The following is a 19,027-nucleotide window of genomic DNA, read 5'->3' as shown; positions in this document are numbered from 1 at the left end:
TACTTTCATCTGGCTATGTGTTAGGGAAACATTTATTTTCATACATGAAGAATGACTTCAATTAAAGAATTCTGTACATTGGTATTTCTTAAATATTTATGAAGTATAAATAAGCAACATAAATACAAATAATTATTAAATATCTACTATTTTTATAAAAACATATTTTAGATCACCAATGTCAAAATAGTGCTCTCTCTCCTCTAAACCATGCATAATAATAACATATATTCTTCGCTCATTTATTAATACATGTATCACCTGCTATGATCCACTCCAGTGGGTGAGGAGGAACATAATGATAGAAAAGATAGTTGTTGCCTGGACTTCAATATTATCACCCAACTATTTAATGATAATATACTTTTCTTCCATTATAGGGTCTGACTTCGAAAAAAGCTAGTTAAAATGAAAAAAGTTACATATTTTATCTTAACACTATTTAGTTTTTTATAGGAAGCATTAGAAGAGATTCCCTCCCCTTCAAATCTTCATGCTGTATTTTAATTTCAAAGTGACAAGTTGAAGAATGCATATCTTATCAGAAATATGCACAAGTATTTATTGGGTATTTTTATTCTAAAACAGCTTTTGTCAGATCTTATATTTTTTCTTAGATTTCATTACAGTAAATAACTTTTTTCTGTTATTTTTTATATAATTTGAAGCCACCATATTTAAAATCACTGTGTATTAGATGCAAGAATTTTATTCCTAGTTAAAAGGCAGAGACTTTGCTACATATATGAATATTTTCTCAGGTAAAATAAATATTGAAATTACTGATATAGCAAAAGAATAACTTTGTTTCCTATACTCAAAGAATAAAGGATTTTTACCTGGAAATTTGTATAATTTTATCTAAGTACTCTTAAATGTTATTTCATTTCAGTTCTAAAAATTGTAAAATACAATCAACTAATTACTCGAGACTTCAAGTTCTATTATTTGTTTCATTTTTTTTCATGTTTGGACACTGAAAATAATATTAGATAATTTTGTTTGTTCAGTTTCTTGATCAGGATTCTTATATAATAGATGCTTGGGTAAGTCTTAGATAGCTGGTTACATCCACCATGACGAAGAAAAATGTCTATGAAGTTTACACAAAGTTGGACTTCAGAAATCTGTAGATATGATTTCAATTATATTTTACCAATTCACTCATTGTAAATCTTGGTCTATTATTTGAATTGGAGAATATTCAAAAAATTAGGGATTATCTAATTTAACCACAGCTACCTCTAACTACATACTTATACATATGTAGCATTATTAAAACTAGTCATAAATAATTTATAGATGAAGTGACATATTAACTTGGAAGCCTGTTCCTTTATTCCCTCTCCAGTTACCAGTTAAACTCAGCATTAGAAAATACCATAAAGATTCTACCAAACTTTTAAAGAAAAGTTATTACCTATTCCCAAAGTATTCCAAAAAGTAGAAGAGGAAGGAAAGCTTCCAAATTCATTTATAAGACCAGGATTGCCTTGATAACAAACCCAGACAGAAACACTTAAAAAAAGAGCACTAGAAGCCAATAGCTCTCATGAACATAGATGCAAAACCCTCAACAAAATATAAGCAAGCTGAATCCAACAATAGATTAAAAATATTATTCACCACAATCAAATGTGATTTTACTGGGATGCATGGATGGTTCACTATTCACAAATCAATCAATGTGATAAATTACATCAACAAGAGAAAGGATAAAAGACATATGATCATTTCTTTTTTTTTTTTTTAAAGATTTTATTTATTTATTTGACAGAGATTACAAGTAGGCAGAGGCAGGCAGAGAGAGAGAGGAGGAAGCAGGCTCCCCACTGAGCAGAGAGCCTGATGCGGGGCTCGATCCCAGGACCCTGAGATCATGACCCGAGCCGAAGGCAGCAGCTTAACCCACTGAGCCACCCAGGCGCCCCCATATGATCATTTCCATCGATGCAGAAAAAAACATTTGACCGATGCTTTATGACCAAGTACATCTATCCATGATAAAAACCTGCAACAAAGCAGGTTTAGAACATACCTCCATATAATCAAGGTGATATATAAAAAAACCCCTATACCTAACAACATATTCAATGGTGAAAAACAGAGCTTTCCTCCTAAGATCAGGAACAAGACAAGGATGCCCCCTCTCACAACTTTTATTCAACATAGTACTAGAAGACCTAGTCACCACAGTCAGACAAGAAAAAGTAATAAAATACATTCAAATTCTTAAGGGAAAAGTAAAACTCACTTTTTTTAAAAAAAAGATTTTATTTATTTATTTGACAGACAGAGATCACAAGTAGGCAGAGGCAGGCAGAGAGGGAGGAAGGGAAGCAGGCTCCCTGCTGAGCAGAGAGCCTGATGTGGGGCTTGATCCCAGGACCCTGGGATCATGACCTGAGCTGAAGGCAGAAGCTTAACCCATTGAGCCACCCAGGCACCCCTTAAACTCACTTTTTACAGTTGACATACTACTATATAGAGAAAACCTAAAAAATTCCACCAAGAAAGTACTAAAACTAATAAATGAATTCAGTAAGGTAACAGCATACAAAATCAAAGTACAGAAATCCATTGCATTTTTACACACTAATAATGTAGTAGCAGAAAGAGAAAATAAGAAAATAATCCCATTTTAAAATTGCACCAAAAATAATAATGCTACTAAGAATAAATTTAACAAAGGAGGTGAGAGATTTGTATTTCAAAAGCTATAAAGCAGTGATGAAAGATACTGAAGATGACACAAGTAAATGAAAAGATATGCCTGGTTCATGGATTGGAAGAACAAATATTGTTAAAATGTCCATATTATCTGAAACAATCTACAGAATTAACATAGTCCCTATCAAAATATAAACAGCAGTTTTCACAGAACTAGAACAAATAATCCTAACATTTGTATGGAGCCAAAAGACTCAGGAATAGCCAAAGCAACCTTGAAAAAAAATAAAACTAGAGGTATCACAATCCTAGATTTCAAGATATACTACAAAGCTATAGTAATCAAAACAATATGGTCGTGGCACAGCAACAGACATCTAAATAGCACAGAATAGAGATCCCAGAAATAAACACATGATTACGTGGTCAATTAATCTTTAACAAAGGAGAAAAGAATATGCAATAGGAAAAAGATAGTCCCTTCCACAGGTGGTGTTGAGAAAGCTGGACAGTTATATGCAAAAGAATGAAACTGGATCACTTTCTTGAACCATACATAAAAATTAACTCTAAACAGATTAGGGACCCAAAAGCCATACTGGAAAGCATAGAAAATGTTAGAAGAAAGTACAGGCAGTAGTTTCTCTGACATCAGCTGTAGTGACATTGTTCTAGACATGTCTCCTGAGGCAAGGTTAATAAAAGCAAAAATAAACTATAGGTCTATATCAAAATAAAAAGCTTCTGCACAGGAAACAAAACAATCAACAAAAGTAAAATACAATCTACTGAATAAGAGAGAATATATTCAAATGACATATTCACTAAAGGGTTAGTACCCAAAATATATAAAGATCTTATGGAACTCAACACCAAAACAAACAAACAAACAAACAAATGAAAACAACAACAACCCCACAAATAATCCAATTAAAAAATGAGCAGAAGACATGAAAAGACATTTCTCCAAAAAAATACATACAGATGGCCAACAGACACATGAAAAGAAGCTCAACATCACTCATCATCAGAAGAAAAAAAAAATCAAAACTACAATGAGACATCACCTCAAACCTGTCAGAATGGCTATAATCAAAAACACAAGAAACAAGAGTTGGAGAGGATGTGGAGAAAAAGGAACACTTGTGCACTGTTTGTGAGAATGCAATCTGGTTCAGCCACTGTAGAAGACAGTATGGAGGTTCCTTAAAAAATTAAAAATAGAATTATCACATGATCCAGTAATTCCACCACTGAGTTTTTGCCCAAAGAGTAAGTAAACAATAATTCGTAAAGATATATACACCCCCTGTTTATTGCAGCATTATTTACAAAAGCCAAAATATGGAAGTAGCCTAAGTGTCCATTAAGTGTATATATATACACTTAGTGTCCTAAGTGTATATATATAGAGATATATATCTCTATATTTATACACACACACACACACACACACACTCACATATATCACAATGGAATATTATTCAGCCATAAAGAAGAATGAAATTTTGGGCACCTGGGTGGCTCAGTTGGTTAAGCAACTGCCTTTGGCTGAGGTGATGATCCTGGAGTCCCAGAATCAAGTCCTGCATCGGGTTCTGTGCTCAGCAGGGTTCTGTGCTTCTCCCTCTGACCCTACCCTTTCTCATGCTCTCTCTCTCTCATTCTCTCTTCCTCAAATTAAAAAAAAATTAAGGAAAGAAAAGAATGAAATTTTACCATTTGCAATAACATGGGTGGATCTAGAGGATATAATGCCAAGTGAAATAAATCAGTCAGAGAAAGACAAATATCATATGATGTCTCTCATAAGTGGAATTTAAGGAGCAAATAAACAAGGAAAGAGACAGAACAAAATGCAGACTCCTAACTACAGAGAACAATTTGATGTTTAGTGGAGGGTAGAAGGGAGGGATGGATGAAAAGATGAAGGGGATTTAGAGTACATTTATCATGATGAGCATTGAGTAATATATAGAATTGTTGAATCATTATATTGTACACATGAGACTTATATAACATTGTATGTTAACTATACTAGGATTAAAATAAAGAAAATACAAGAAAGAAATTACAAATCAGCTACCATGTAACTGAAGCTTTGGCTTTTCATGTGTTAAATAAGAAAAAAATTTATACTGTCTTTCAGTACAGGGGCTGAAGATCACAGGGTAAAATCTTTTAGAGACTGACATGTACAAACAGTGGAAGAGCCCCTTAATTACCTTAGCTGTTACAGGATCTCCTTAATTTGCAATTATATTTCTTGCATTATCTTTTGATTTTGACCCTCTTTCTTTTTTCATCACTGAGAAAAATATGGTAATAAATAAACTGGCCAGAAAAATGTAAAATATTAATAATAATGTCAGAGATTTCCTAATTCCCAGTAAACTGAATTTTACTCAATTGTGTACTTACAAAACCAAAATATACACAATCATAAATTTTGACAATATGTAATCATTATGTTAGAGATGGTTAGTCAGTGGAAGTTACTTTATTTTTCATAAGAAGTATCTGGAGAAAATTCTTTAAGCCTTGTGTATTACTTTATACTCTGAACATTTGTGAATTTATATATAGATAGCTTAACTATTTATAAATATGTATATATACACTATATGGCCCAATGTATGTGTGTAATTTAGCTATATATATAGCTATTTAATACATAAACTATATCTACAATTTATGTATATACATACATATGTGTATCAAGATGCATATAAATATATATATCCATATATAAATATGTGTATTTGTTTATAGATACAAATGTACAATGTATGGGTATATTATATAATATTCATGAAGTAAATTTTATATCCAAATTTATTTTTAAAATAAAATAATAGATATAACTTAAAAGAATCATCTATCATCTTACAAGTGACAGCATTGGCTTTAAAGACCAGGGTCTTGCCATTGACTAGCTCTGTGCCTTTAAGCTAGTTTCCTAAAATTTCTGAAACTTCGTAAAAATTGCATATGATAAAATCCCTTTTTTTTTTCAGAGCTACAGTAAGGATTAAATAAGCTTATAAATGAGAGAAGAAAATAGCACAATCTCTTCTCAACGTAGACACTCAATTAATATTTGAACACTATTCCTCTTGGTCCAATCCCTGATTAATAATATCATTTTTATTGTAAGAAATTATTGTGTTATTGTGCACTTAAAAGAGATTACGAAAACATGTGGCAACTTATACAACAAAAATATAACAAGATAATTGTGAACTAAATTCTTGCTTTTTTTAACCTGAGTTTGATGAAGGGATATTATGTCTGAGCACAAGCTATTATTAATCAACTATTGTTTTTAAATTAAAAATAAAAATATCATATGATCCAATAATTCCACTACTAAGCATTTACACAAAGTAAACACAAGCACTAACTGGAAAAGATATATGTACCCCTGTGGTTATCAAAGCATTACTTACAATAGCTAAGATATCCCAGCAACCTAAGTGTCCATAGATAGATGAGGGGATAAAGATGTGGTATACACACACACACACACACACACACACACAAAAGATTAGTATACAGCCATAAAAAGGATGAGATCTTGTCATTTGTAACAACATGGATGAACCCAGCAGGTATTATACTAAATGAAATAAATCACACTAAGAAAGACAAATACCATATGATTCTACTCATATGCAGAATCTGAAAAATGAAACTAATGTACAAATAAACAAAAAATAGAATCAGATATGTAAATATATAAAACAAATTGATGGTTGACAGAGGGAAGGAAGTCGGAGAATGATCAAAATGAGTGAAGTGGAATGAGAAATACAGGCTTCCATTTATGGCATAAATAAGTCATCAAGGTATGAAAGGTACAACATGGGGAATCTAGTCAATGGTATTGTTAAGAGCGTAATATAATGACAGAGGGTAGACAGACTTAGGGTGAGCATAGGATAATGTACAGAGATATTGAGTCACTATGTCATATACCTGAAACTAGTGTAACATTGTGCATCAACTATTCTAAAGTTTAAAAAAATTAAACCAATTTTGTTTTCCTACTTCTCTGTTTCAAATTATCTTACACTATGCTTCAAATTAACTAAAATAATTTAATCCATCCCCTATGTTCGATATCCTTTCAATTTACCTTTCAACCACCACTTGTATTCTTAGTTATCTAAATATGCTAATCTTGAATAGCTATGTCATAATAACTATTCCTTCAATGCTGGAGATCTAATTAGACTCCATATCCTCAGTGTTAGGTAGGGACACTCCTGCTCCTGACTTTGAGGAAAAGTACTCAGAAGTCCATGTAGGATACAGGAATTTGCTCAGGCACTAGTTTGTGTATGTTAAATTCTATATTAAGTTGAATGCTAACTGAAAATTGCACACAGCTCCTGGTCTTTCCTGTTAGGCTTTCTAGCATTTGTGAACACCACATTGAGCAGTGTGGACACTACAAATCTCATTGTCATCATATACCTTTGTTTTACTAGGTTACAAATACAAAGTAAGTTAATGTTTCCAAATTCTAAGGTAATGTGTAATTTCCTCTTATGCATCTTTAGATAATTTCTTTTCTTTTCTTTTCTTTTTTTTTAAAGATTTTGTTTATTTATTTGACAGAGATGACAAGTAGGCTGAGAGGCAGGCAGAGAGAGAGGAGGAAGCAGGCTCCCTGCTAAGTAGAGAGCCCAATTCGGGGCTCTATCCCAGGACCTTGGGACCATGACCTGAGCCAAAGACAGAGGCTTTAACCCACTGAGCCACCCAGGTGCCCCTTATTTCTTAATTATCATTAATACTTATTATTCATTTATCATGTATTAAACAAACATTTGATATGTACCTGTTATGTCCCAGTCACTGTTTTAAGTGTTACTAACACTACTGTTCACAGTTTCTTTCATTTTTAAGATTTTATTTATTTATTTGACAGAGAGAGACACAGAGAGCACAGCGAGAGAGGAAACACAAGCAGAGGGAGGGGGAGAGGGAGAAGCAGGCTTCTGGCCAAGCAGGGATCCAAGCAGAATCCTGGGATCATGACCTGAGTCAAAGGCAGAAGCTTAATGACTGAGCCACCGAGGCACCGCAACTGTTCACATTTTTAACAGAGAAATAATGTACTAATGCTCAGGAACTTATTTTTAAATATTATGGATGATTTATTTATTTATTTTTAAAGATTTTATTTGTTTGTCAGAGAGAGAGTGAGCACAAGCAGGAGGAGTAACAGGCAGAGGGAGAAGTAGTCTCACTTTTGAGAAAGGAGTCCAAAGTTGGATTAGATCCCAGAACCCCAGGATCATGACCTAAGCCAAAGGCAGAGGCTCAACTGACTGAGCCACCCAGATGTCCCTACTTTGGATTGTTTAATGCAACCAGCAAATACCATAAAAACTTTAATGACACAAAATGTCCAGCTTTTCAACAGTTCTTATTTTCTACTGAACTATCATCTTAAATATCATTAAATATGGAATAAAAGTTGCATGACTTTGGGACACCTGCCTGGCTCAGTCGGTTAAGTGACTGACTCTTGATGTCAGCTCAGGTCATGATCTCAGGGTCCTGTGATTAAGCCCCCTGACAGGATCTGTGCTGAGCGATTCTCTCTCTCCCCCTCTGCCTCTGCCCCTCCACCTGTTCACGCTTACTCTTCCTCTCAAAATAAATAAATAAATAAAATCTTTTTAAAAAAACCCTGCATGACTTCAGGAAATTCATTTTCATATATACTATATTTTGATATCACTTCCTTGACCCACCTAAAAGTACTGTAAAAAAATTAAATTTTAAAAATATATAATAAACCTATGGAGCACCTGTGTGGCTCAGTTGATTAAGTTTCTGACTCTTGATTTCAGCTCAAATCATGATCTCAGGGTCATGAGACCTTCCATATGGGGTTCCACGCTCAGTCTCTCTCCCTCTCCTCCTCTCCTCCATGCTCCTCCCCAGCTCTCACTCTCTTTCTCTCTCAAATAAATAATCTTTAAAATATATATTAATTAATACATACATGATATAAATGTATTTGTATAAATTCATATATGATAAATCCTAGAATATATATTGTAACACAGAATAGAATTGTTAATAGCATAGATTCTGTAACTTCATTAGTAACTCAAGTCCCAGTCTTTGAGCTCATACTTGAAGGATTATTTTTGGGACAAACTAAACTGGGAAAGTGGTGGGTCTATCTCTCAATGGGACAGCATTTCACCCTTATGTTCTTAATATGAACCATCACATATCTCAGTTTCATGTTTTAATACTCTTCATAGTAGCTCCTCATAGTATTCTTCATAGGAAAAATAGATGTGTTTTACTAAAAAAAATAACTAAAAACCACTGATCTGGTATTAGAATAAGGGGTTAATATTAATATCAGTTTTCTACTGTTATGGAATAGTTCTAGATTATAGACTAAAATAATTTGGGTTTGATTTAACAGTAGTGTTAAAGATTATTTGGAAATCAGTCAGTGATTGTATAACAAAGTGAGACATAGTATGGCTCTAAACCATTGTCATAATATGTTGGTATGCACTATATGTACAATTAATCAACAATTTGAATTACATCACATTTTCACATCTCCTAAGCCACTGCTAACTAAAAACATTTACATATCATGTATCTCTTTTATCTGTTAGTTTATTACACATAATTGAAAAAATGCTCTATATCTTTCATAAGGCAATGTCAGCATTTGGGGATTTTTTGCCTTATTACATCATAAGCACTTCAACAGCAGCGCAGTACAAATGATTATCTTTTTATTACAAATGAAGAAGTTGTCTTGAGGTCAATTAACTTTCCCAGGGTCATACAGCAAGAAAAAAAAATGTTTCTTATTTCCTTCAGTAGATTTTAATATCCTCAGCAACACTTTCTATACACTTAGCATGGTGCTTCAAAAAAATGTGGAGTCGATAAATCTTCTTGACTGACTAATCTTTAAGTGAAGCTGATTGTAGCAACTCTAACCTAGTAAGATTAGCATACCATTTCCCTAATTTTATTTTTCCAGTCATAATAAAATAGTGGAGGAAATACACTAATTAAGTCTTACAGAATGTTCTTGAAACTAATAGCAAGGAGCATCAAAGAGGAAACTCCTTGCTCAGAGATAATAGAAAATACCTACTACCCTGAATCTCATCTATAAAGAAACAGTGACACCTACGATATAAATTAGATCTTGCAGAGCTCACTCCTAGGTTCAGACCTTGGGGAACACTAAGTTTTACTTTCTGAAAGCTGAAACCAATACTACTTTCTTAGAACTTTTTTTTATAGCATTCTAAATGTAGTTTGACAAAAATTGTTCAGGAAGGTTGGGCAAAGAGTAGTAATTGATGCACTGTGTTTTTGAAGAGACTGATGTGCAAAGGATAGGAAAAGTTGAGTGTCGATCTGCTCCACTATTATTAACCTTGTCTTTGGAAGGGAAATAAATGCTCAGTCACCATGGCCTATAACATGCAGGCCTCTTGGGTCCAGGCCCTTCTTTCTGCTAGTCCAGAACTAAAATACACACAAATATATTTGAGGCTAAATGATGGTAAGTATTTTCAAACAACATATCTAAATCTGTAATTCTTAGTGTTGCAGGCACCAGGCTTTTTTCCTCATAATATAGCAAACAAACAAAGCGTGCTGTCCTCAAATAAATTTGAATTGATCCCACTCAAGATAATGATAATCTGAAAGAAACTCTACATTGAAATGATGCTAAAATAGGTGAAAAATTACCAAAAAAATGACCAAAAAAGTAAAACTATTGAAATTCACATGCATAGTGAAAAAAATGTTTTGCATTGACTTTGGGAAATAAACATAAAACAAACAGAATTCAAAGAAAATATAATAGGAAAACACCATTTCCAAAAAACTGAACTGGCACATCTAGGAACAGACATGAAAAGTAAAAATAGTAGAAAATGGGCCATTTACAAAGTATTTAGAAAATAAGCTCTGTGGAAGATAAAGTCAGGAACCAGAAGAATAGACATGACATATGAAAGCAGAATATGACATAGAAAATGAAACATTTAAAGTTGTTTAGGAAAAAATGGTAAACTGATGCATATTTTTTAAATCAAATCAAATCAATATTAGATGACTACTTAAAAATCAAAGTATATTTTTCTAAAATAAAGTAATATCTATATTGATAGTTTGAATATTATGCAGTGTTCCAAAGGGATAATAGTATTATATGATTGCAGAAAGATAGGTATGTTTTAACACACACACATACACACACACACCTGAAACAAAACATTACCAAACAAAATCCAAAATTATAAAAAGAGAATGCTCTAAGACTACTTATTTTAAAAACGAAAGGCTAAATTAATATTAGAAAGTCTATAAGTGCATTTTATCACATTAATTGATAAAAGGAGCATCTAACCATTTTACTAGGTGTAGAAAAAGCATATGTAAAATTTAATATATAGTCATTTTAAAATATCTAATTGTCTTAAGGGTACTTTCTTAACCTGATGAAGAGCACCATAAAAGCCTACAGAAACACAGCACAATAAATGTAGACTTGTTGGAAATATTTTTCTTTAAATCAAGGTTGTAAGTTTGCTCACTACCACCACTTCCAGTAAATATCACTTTGAAAAGCATGGCCTGTACAGAAAATAAAATAAAATAAAATAAAATAAAATAAAATAAATAAATTCATAAGGATTAAAATTAAAAAAAAATGTTATTTATAGAGGTTACAAAGTCTTCAAGGAATGTATTGGTAATTTTATAGAACTAAGAGATGAACTTAGAAGGTAGGCGGAAGGTAGGTGGATATAAGTGAAATACAAAAGTCAACTGCATTTCTACACACCAGATCAAAACAATTAGAAAGAAAAAATGTAAAAAGAAGGCTATTTTGTACCTTTTGATCAACAAATTCCCATTTCTTTTACCTCTATCCCTACAAAACACCATTCTTCCCTGCTTCTATGTATTTGACTTTTTTAGATTCCACAAATAGGTGAGATCCTGTAGTTTTTTTCTTTGTGTGCCTGGTTTCTTTCACTTAGTATAATGGTACAAACTTGCAATTATGTGAAATGAACAAGTCTAGAGATCTAATGCGAAGTGTAGTAGCTATAGTCAATAGCAACATAGGAAGGATATTTCTTCATTGACTACATTTTCAGAGTTTGAGGTTGAAGTTCTTACAGTGCAATTACTATGCAAGTTTGTAGGCAATGTTATTTCAAATAAAATATGTCTAATAATAACTAAAGGAATAAGATAAAAAGAAAAAGATGGAGAAACAAAAGAAAATAAAACAATGATTTCCTTAAAATTTTCTATATTATTTCCTGTGTCTTAAAAAAACAATTCTGTCTAAAATGAGTCTGGTAATGCATGTCTTAACTAACTTCAATTTGTGGAACACATACTGCCATTGGTTATTTTAAAGAGTGATTTTTTTTTTCCTTACTTCAGTAGTCTTGAATATGTACCTGGGGTAAGGTGAGGAAAACTATTTAGCCTCAGAAGTCCACTTTTACGTATGCTTCTATTTAAACCCAGTGGCATCCCATAAGCTAGCAACATAATTAGGCTGGGATTAGGCCAAACCCTCCAGATTTTCATAAACCTGATGTTCTCAAATTCCTAACAGAATGGTTGAAATCAAGTGAACTTAGGAAAGTCAAAAAAGAGAAAAGTTGAATTTCCAAGCACCCTATGGCATCAGTAATAAAGTTAAAAGGTTGTGCAATTGCATACATAAAATTTATTTTGTTTTGCTCACTTTTAAAATAATTAAGAAGGAAAACAGTGGAGACAATAATTTCTGGATTATGTTAGTATAGTATTAGCTCATCAATTCCTTCTGAGGAAGAACCAATAGTTGGTATAGAAACAATGATTAAAATAAAAGAAATAGATATATCTAGTCTATAATAGAAAAAAAATGATAGCTTCTAATTTCAGCCATTTTCTGACACTAAATACATGAATAAAAACATGTGCCTTGGTACAGAAATCTGTTGCCAGATTCAGAGAAACTACTCATCCTATGCATTCAAATATACACTAGAATATGTCTATTTTGTATCCTGCTGTACTTTTTATTTTACTTTTAGGCATTATGCATAATTTAGGGAAAAGATAATTATAGGTACATAAAGTCTCTTGGGATGTGATGTTATGCCTTACTTCAGAGCTCTAGTTGGGAAAGTAGCAGGAGTTGGTGAGAAAACTAAAAGCATATGAATAAGATAAAGACAGAAAACATAAACAACAATATTAGCTCCCAGGTCTCATATGTTTAGCAAAATATGAAATTAAAACAATATTGTAATTATTTTAGGCAAAACATGAATGCTTCAAACAACCTGAGTCTTCTCCCTTCATTCCAGCTTAACCCAAATTTCTTGTGTGGGTCCTGGTATCATTTGAGATTGAGATCTCTCAAAAAAACAAACAAAACAACTTCTAAGTGGTACTTATATTACAACAGCAGGTGTGATGACTTGATTATGGTAAGTGTTCGATAGTAATTTATAAATATAAATTAAATCTGTAATAGCTTGTTGTCACTATGCCATCAATTAAGTATTTGAGCAAAAGTAATATAAGAACATAAATTAACTATAAAACATACTACACAGCTTCTCCTGAATCAATCAATAATCTTTAACACTCAGAAAATGTTTCTCTCATTTTTCTTCGGTAAAAATAAAGAAGGCAATTTATCTTGATTCAGAAATAAAACAATAACAGAGGATAAGAAGAATTTAGGAAAATTCCAAAAGAGATTATTCTCTTTTAAATAATTCAGTGTGGAAATGAATTGGGTTTAGTGTGATAATCTCTCTGAGAGATCTCTAAAATGACAGAGTATAATTTAAGGCATCTGGGACTACTGATTAAATTATCAATGACAAGCTAAAAAGGGTTACTGCTGACTCTGAACCTAAAAAATTTGTCTATATACGTCATTTTTTTAAAATCCCCAAAAAGAATGTGCAGGACATTTGGTTTTGTTGTGTGCTTTCTTTATAGGTCACAGACATGGCTTGATATGCATATTCATTAAGAAAGCATCAATTAAGCAGAGTGAGTTAAATGAAGTATGCTAATATGCAATGATTCTAAACTACCACAGGGTGGTAGGAGATTCACTTTCCACAACATTTATCTAATTGGCAGAACTAACTGCTTTGCTACACTTCTACCACATTCAAATCCCTTATTAGAAACTATATCATTGTTACTGCTCAATAAGTGTGAATAAAACCTCAGAGGCAAAATTATACTTTAGGATATGCTATACTTAAACAAAAGTCCAATTCAACTAAAAAGAATGTGTGAATACATTAATTTGGTTTCCTTTATTTGTTTGTGTGTTTTCTTTTTTTTTTCTTTTTATTTGTTTAAAAGACAATTTATCTTTAATGATTAATGCAAAGGAAGTTCACAAGATACTTGTAACAAATTTAATACAGTATTTATTTATTAAGCCATTTAAATGATTATTTCATCAAAACATTCCCCAATATAGAAATATACCTGTATATGTTATTAAATAAGAATTTTATTTATTTATTTATTTATTTTTAGATTTCACTTATTTATTTGACAGATAGAGATCACAAGTAAGTAGAGAGGCAGGCAGAGAGAGAGAGGGGGAGGCAGGCTCCCCTCTGAGCAGAGCGCCCAATGCGGGGCTCCATCCCAGGACCCTGGGACCACGACCCAAGCCAAAGGCAGAGGCTTAACCCACTGAGCCACCCAGGTGTCCCTAAATAAGAATTTTAGATTTGGAAACAAATTAACAAATATGTGTGGGCCAAATCTTTTATTTTATAAGTATATAAAATAAGACTAGCATATGTTACAAAGATCACACAATTTTTGAAATAATTAACTCAATCAATTTAATCTGTGTTTTTAAAGTTTTTATTTAAATTCCAGTTAGTACACAGCAATACTAGTTTCAGCTGTACAATATAGTGATTAACACTTCCATACATCACCTGGGGCTCATCACAGCAGGTGTATTCCTTAATTCCTATCCCCTATTTCACCCATTCACCCACTTAGTTCCCTCTGTAACCATCAGTTTTTTCTCTACAGTTAAGAGCCTGTTTCTTGTTTTTCCTCACTCTTTTCTTCCTTTTGTTTGGTTTCTTAAATTCCACATATGACTGGAATCGTATGGTATTTGTCTTTCTCTGACTTATTTCGCTTAACATAATACTCTCTAGATCCATTCATGTCACTGTAAATGGCAAGATTCCATTCTTTCTGATGGCTGAGTAATATTCCATTGTGTACTTTTGTGTGTGTGTGTGTGTGTGTGTGTGTACACACACACACATATACATATATAACTACACATACATATATAACATATCATATATATATACATATAAATATGCATATGTGTGTGTGTGTATGTGGCTGTATGTATATGCACATACACACACACTGACCACCTCTTCTTTATCCATTCATTTATTGATGGACACTTGGACAGTGTCCATAATTTGGTGCAATGTTGAATCATAGGGTAGTTCTATATATGTTCTATATGAGCCACATATAAAGAAAAGACATAAGAATACATTGAAATAAATGAGAGAAGAGTGCAAAAGTTGAAGACAGAACTTTGTGAATTGCCAGAATGTGGAAATGAGTGAAAAGAACCAAAACTGAGCTGCTACAATGAAAACTAAAATAATATATTGTAGATCGCCCAATAAGATTGTCATCTCCTCTTCCAAGCCTCCACACATGTAGCTCCCTAACTAGGTTGGGAACTCCTTCATCATCTTTTCTACAGATATACTTAATAATTTATCTTACTGAACAAAATAACTCTTGCTATACAGGATATATTATATAACCCATATGGTGTTCAAAGATATCAAAAGGCTTTAAAATGTTATGTAGATATTCTGAATGTCATTAGTGGTAAGTATGGATGAGGAAGTTTAAATCATTCTGTCAAATCAAGAATAATGAGATAAAGATATCAAATTTTACAGAAAAATTTTTCCTATAGGATCATGATCCTTGTTTTACTCATATATGGGAAAAAATTAGTAATATGCCCAAACTTACTGATTTGCTGTGAATATACATCTATACATTTTTCCAATCACTAACAGTGTATTTTCAACTCATTATTCTACAACCAATAACATTTTAAATTTAATTAATATCAAATCTTATTATCTGGAAGTTTTATGAATACTTGAGTGTCTACATTTTAATGCCTTCCATGATAGATAAAATGTATAAAGAATAATATCTTAGAAGATTTTTTTTTGCTTAAACAAAGAAATAAAGAATCAAAAATTTCTGCCTATGTGTGAATTTAATATACCACAATCACCTAAGCACTCTGCCTGGAGGCAGTTTTCTGACATGAGTACAGAAAGGGACCCCAAGCAAAACAAAGAGAAGTCACTTTCTTGTGGAATCAGCATATAAAATTTGGGTAGGCTAAGAAGCCTGGAATTTGTGGGAAAAGATACCAGAGAAGCTAATCAGCATAGATCATTATGGAAAAGAAAGACACTACAAACACTTATGAACTGTGAGAGTCACAGTACTCACACTTTGAAGTAGATAACTCAACATTATTATCCATATTATTATTCATTTTGATTTAAAAATTCAATTTATTTTAAATCAAAGTCCTCATATTATTTTTTATAGGATTTGGCAAGCTGATTTTAAATTGTATATGGAAATGCAAAGAAACTAAAATAAAATAATTTTAAAGGAAGAAAAAATAGAAGTAATTTTCTAAGTACAAGAGAGAATATAAAGCTACATTTTTAAAAGAATACAGAATTGGCTCTCAGATACACAGATAGATTAAAGAACCAGAAAAAATCCAGAAATAAACCTATGACTACATGGTCATTTTTTTCTTTTTTTCTTTTTTTTTTTTAATTATTTTATTTTATTTTATTTATTTGACAGAGAGACATCACAAGTAGGCAGAGAAGCAGGCAGAGAGAGAGAGAGGAGGAAGCAGGCTCCCTGCTGAGCAGAGAGCCCGATGCGGGACTCGATCCCAGGACCCCGAGATCATGACCTGAGCCGAAGGCAGCGGCTTAACCCACTGAGCCACCCAGGCGCCCTATGGTCATTTTTTTCTTTAAGAAAAGTACACTTAGTCACACTAGTGTAGAAAAGAAAGTCTTTACAATGAACAGTGCTGAAAAAACTATTTACAAGGAAAAAATAATCTAGGCCCTACATTACCTCATACATATTATGTCAAAATAAATTATATAGCTAACCTTAAAAGATAAAAATGTAAAGGTATCTGGCTGGCTCAGTCTGTGAAGCATTCGACTCTTGATCTCACGGTCATGAGTTCAAGCCCTAGATTGGGTGTAGAGTTCACTTAAAAAAAATATGTATATAAAACTGAAGGAAGAAAATTTAGGAAAAATCTTCATGATCTTGAGATAGACTTCTTAAACAGAACATAGAACACAATCATGTTTTATTAAAATTCAAGTCCTCTGTTCTTTAAGTCTACATACTCAGAGTAAATATATATATGTATATGCATATATATATATTTACAATAAATATATTTACAATAAATATATATTTATAATAAATTTATAGTTACAATAAATATATTTATATTTACAAATATATACCATGTACATAAGGTATATATTTGATATTTTTTATTGAGTATATGCAAAATTTCATACAACTTAAAAAGACTACAAAAACAAAATTTTTAACAGGACAAAAATTTTTTTATAGATTTTATTTATTTATTTGACAGAGAGATCACAAGTAGGCAGAGAGGCAGTCAGAGAGAGGGGGAAGCAGGCTTCCCTGCTGAGCAGAGAGCCCGATGTGGGGCTCGATTCCAGGGCCCTGAGATCATGACCTGAGCAGCAGGCAGAGGCTCAACCCACTGAGCCACCCAGGTGCCCCAACAGGGCAAAATTATTAAGTAGACTTCAAAAATAAGATACACAAATGACCAATTAGCACAAAACATATTCAAACCCATTTATCATTGGTGAAAAGTGGTTATCATGTCTTAGCAAGGATGTGGACCAACTTGAATTCTCATATGTTGCGAGCACTGTATGGATAGAACATCTACAGCAGGCAAAAGTAAAGTGACAGAAAGCATAATGGAGGTAGTCTGGAGTTGTGTTTGAGTAGAGGTATTGATTGAAAAAGACACAACTGAACTTCTTGGTGGTACATAAATATGGTGTACCTTGATTGGGACGACAGTTAGACATACACATCTGTCAAAACTCATCAAACTGTACATTCAAAGTGGGTGCATTTTATTCTGTGAATAATATAGCTCTATAAACTTGATTTAAGATGTAATAAGTATTTAAAATGTCTAACCGGGGGTACTTGGGTGGCTCAGTTGTTAAGCAGCTACCTTCAGCTCAGGTCATGATCCCAGGGTCGTGGGCTAGAACTCCGCATCCGTCTCCCTGCTCAGTGGAGAGCCTATTTCTCCTTCTCCCTCTGCCTGCTGCTCTGTCTACTTGTGCTCTCTCTGTATCTCTCTGTTAAATAAATAAATAAATAATCTTAAAAAAAGTAAATAAAAAATAAAATGTCTAATAGTAGGACTTTTGAACCAGTTTTAATATGTTTCTTATGTTTCAAAGGTATATATAAATTTCACTTCAGTTAAAATAAATATTCAATTAACATAAACTACTGATTTGAGTCATATTTTAATTTTTTTAAATTAAGATAAATATCAGCATATGAGTGATCTACATGGTAGAGGTGAGAGTCTGTGCTATACTTTAGCTCACCCAGATATGTACCAATGAATATGAGAAGAAGAAAAATGCACACTATTAATTAGGGCATGCCTACCACACTCCAGGGTTTTATTCAGCATTATTCAGTCCCCAGGTAAAGCATTAAGGTCTGACCTACTCTATGTCTGTACAAGCATTGATTTGTTACACTAAGTTAGACAGTATAATCAAAGAGCAAAGTCAGAAAGAATCATCAGCTCCTTGCAAAAGATGAAAGCGCTGTTGTTAGTCATACTATTGATGGCATCACTAATGTAGTTAACAACTAAACTTAGAAACTAAGCAAAAAGATTTATCTTTATCACATTTGCCTTCATGATTATATTTCTTTGGAAAAGGAGGCTGCTAATTATCTGTCATATGTGTGTATTCAAGATTTCTTTCTTTGTTTTTTCTTTCCTCCTTTCTTCCAAATCTGATTTTACAAAAATAAATTTTGAAGCTATATATCATAACCTTCTTCCACCATAACACACCCAATAATGACATAGTATGGGTAGAATTTTAGACAATTTTTTCAATTT

This window comes from Mustela erminea, chromosome 15, assembly GCF_009829155.1.
Source record: "Mustela erminea isolate mMusErm1 chromosome 15, mMusErm1.Pri, whole genome shotgun sequence".
NCBI lineage: Eukaryota > Metazoa > Chordata > Mammalia > Carnivora > Mustelidae > Mustela > Mustela erminea.
This window is presented reverse-complemented; position numbering follows the sequence as displayed.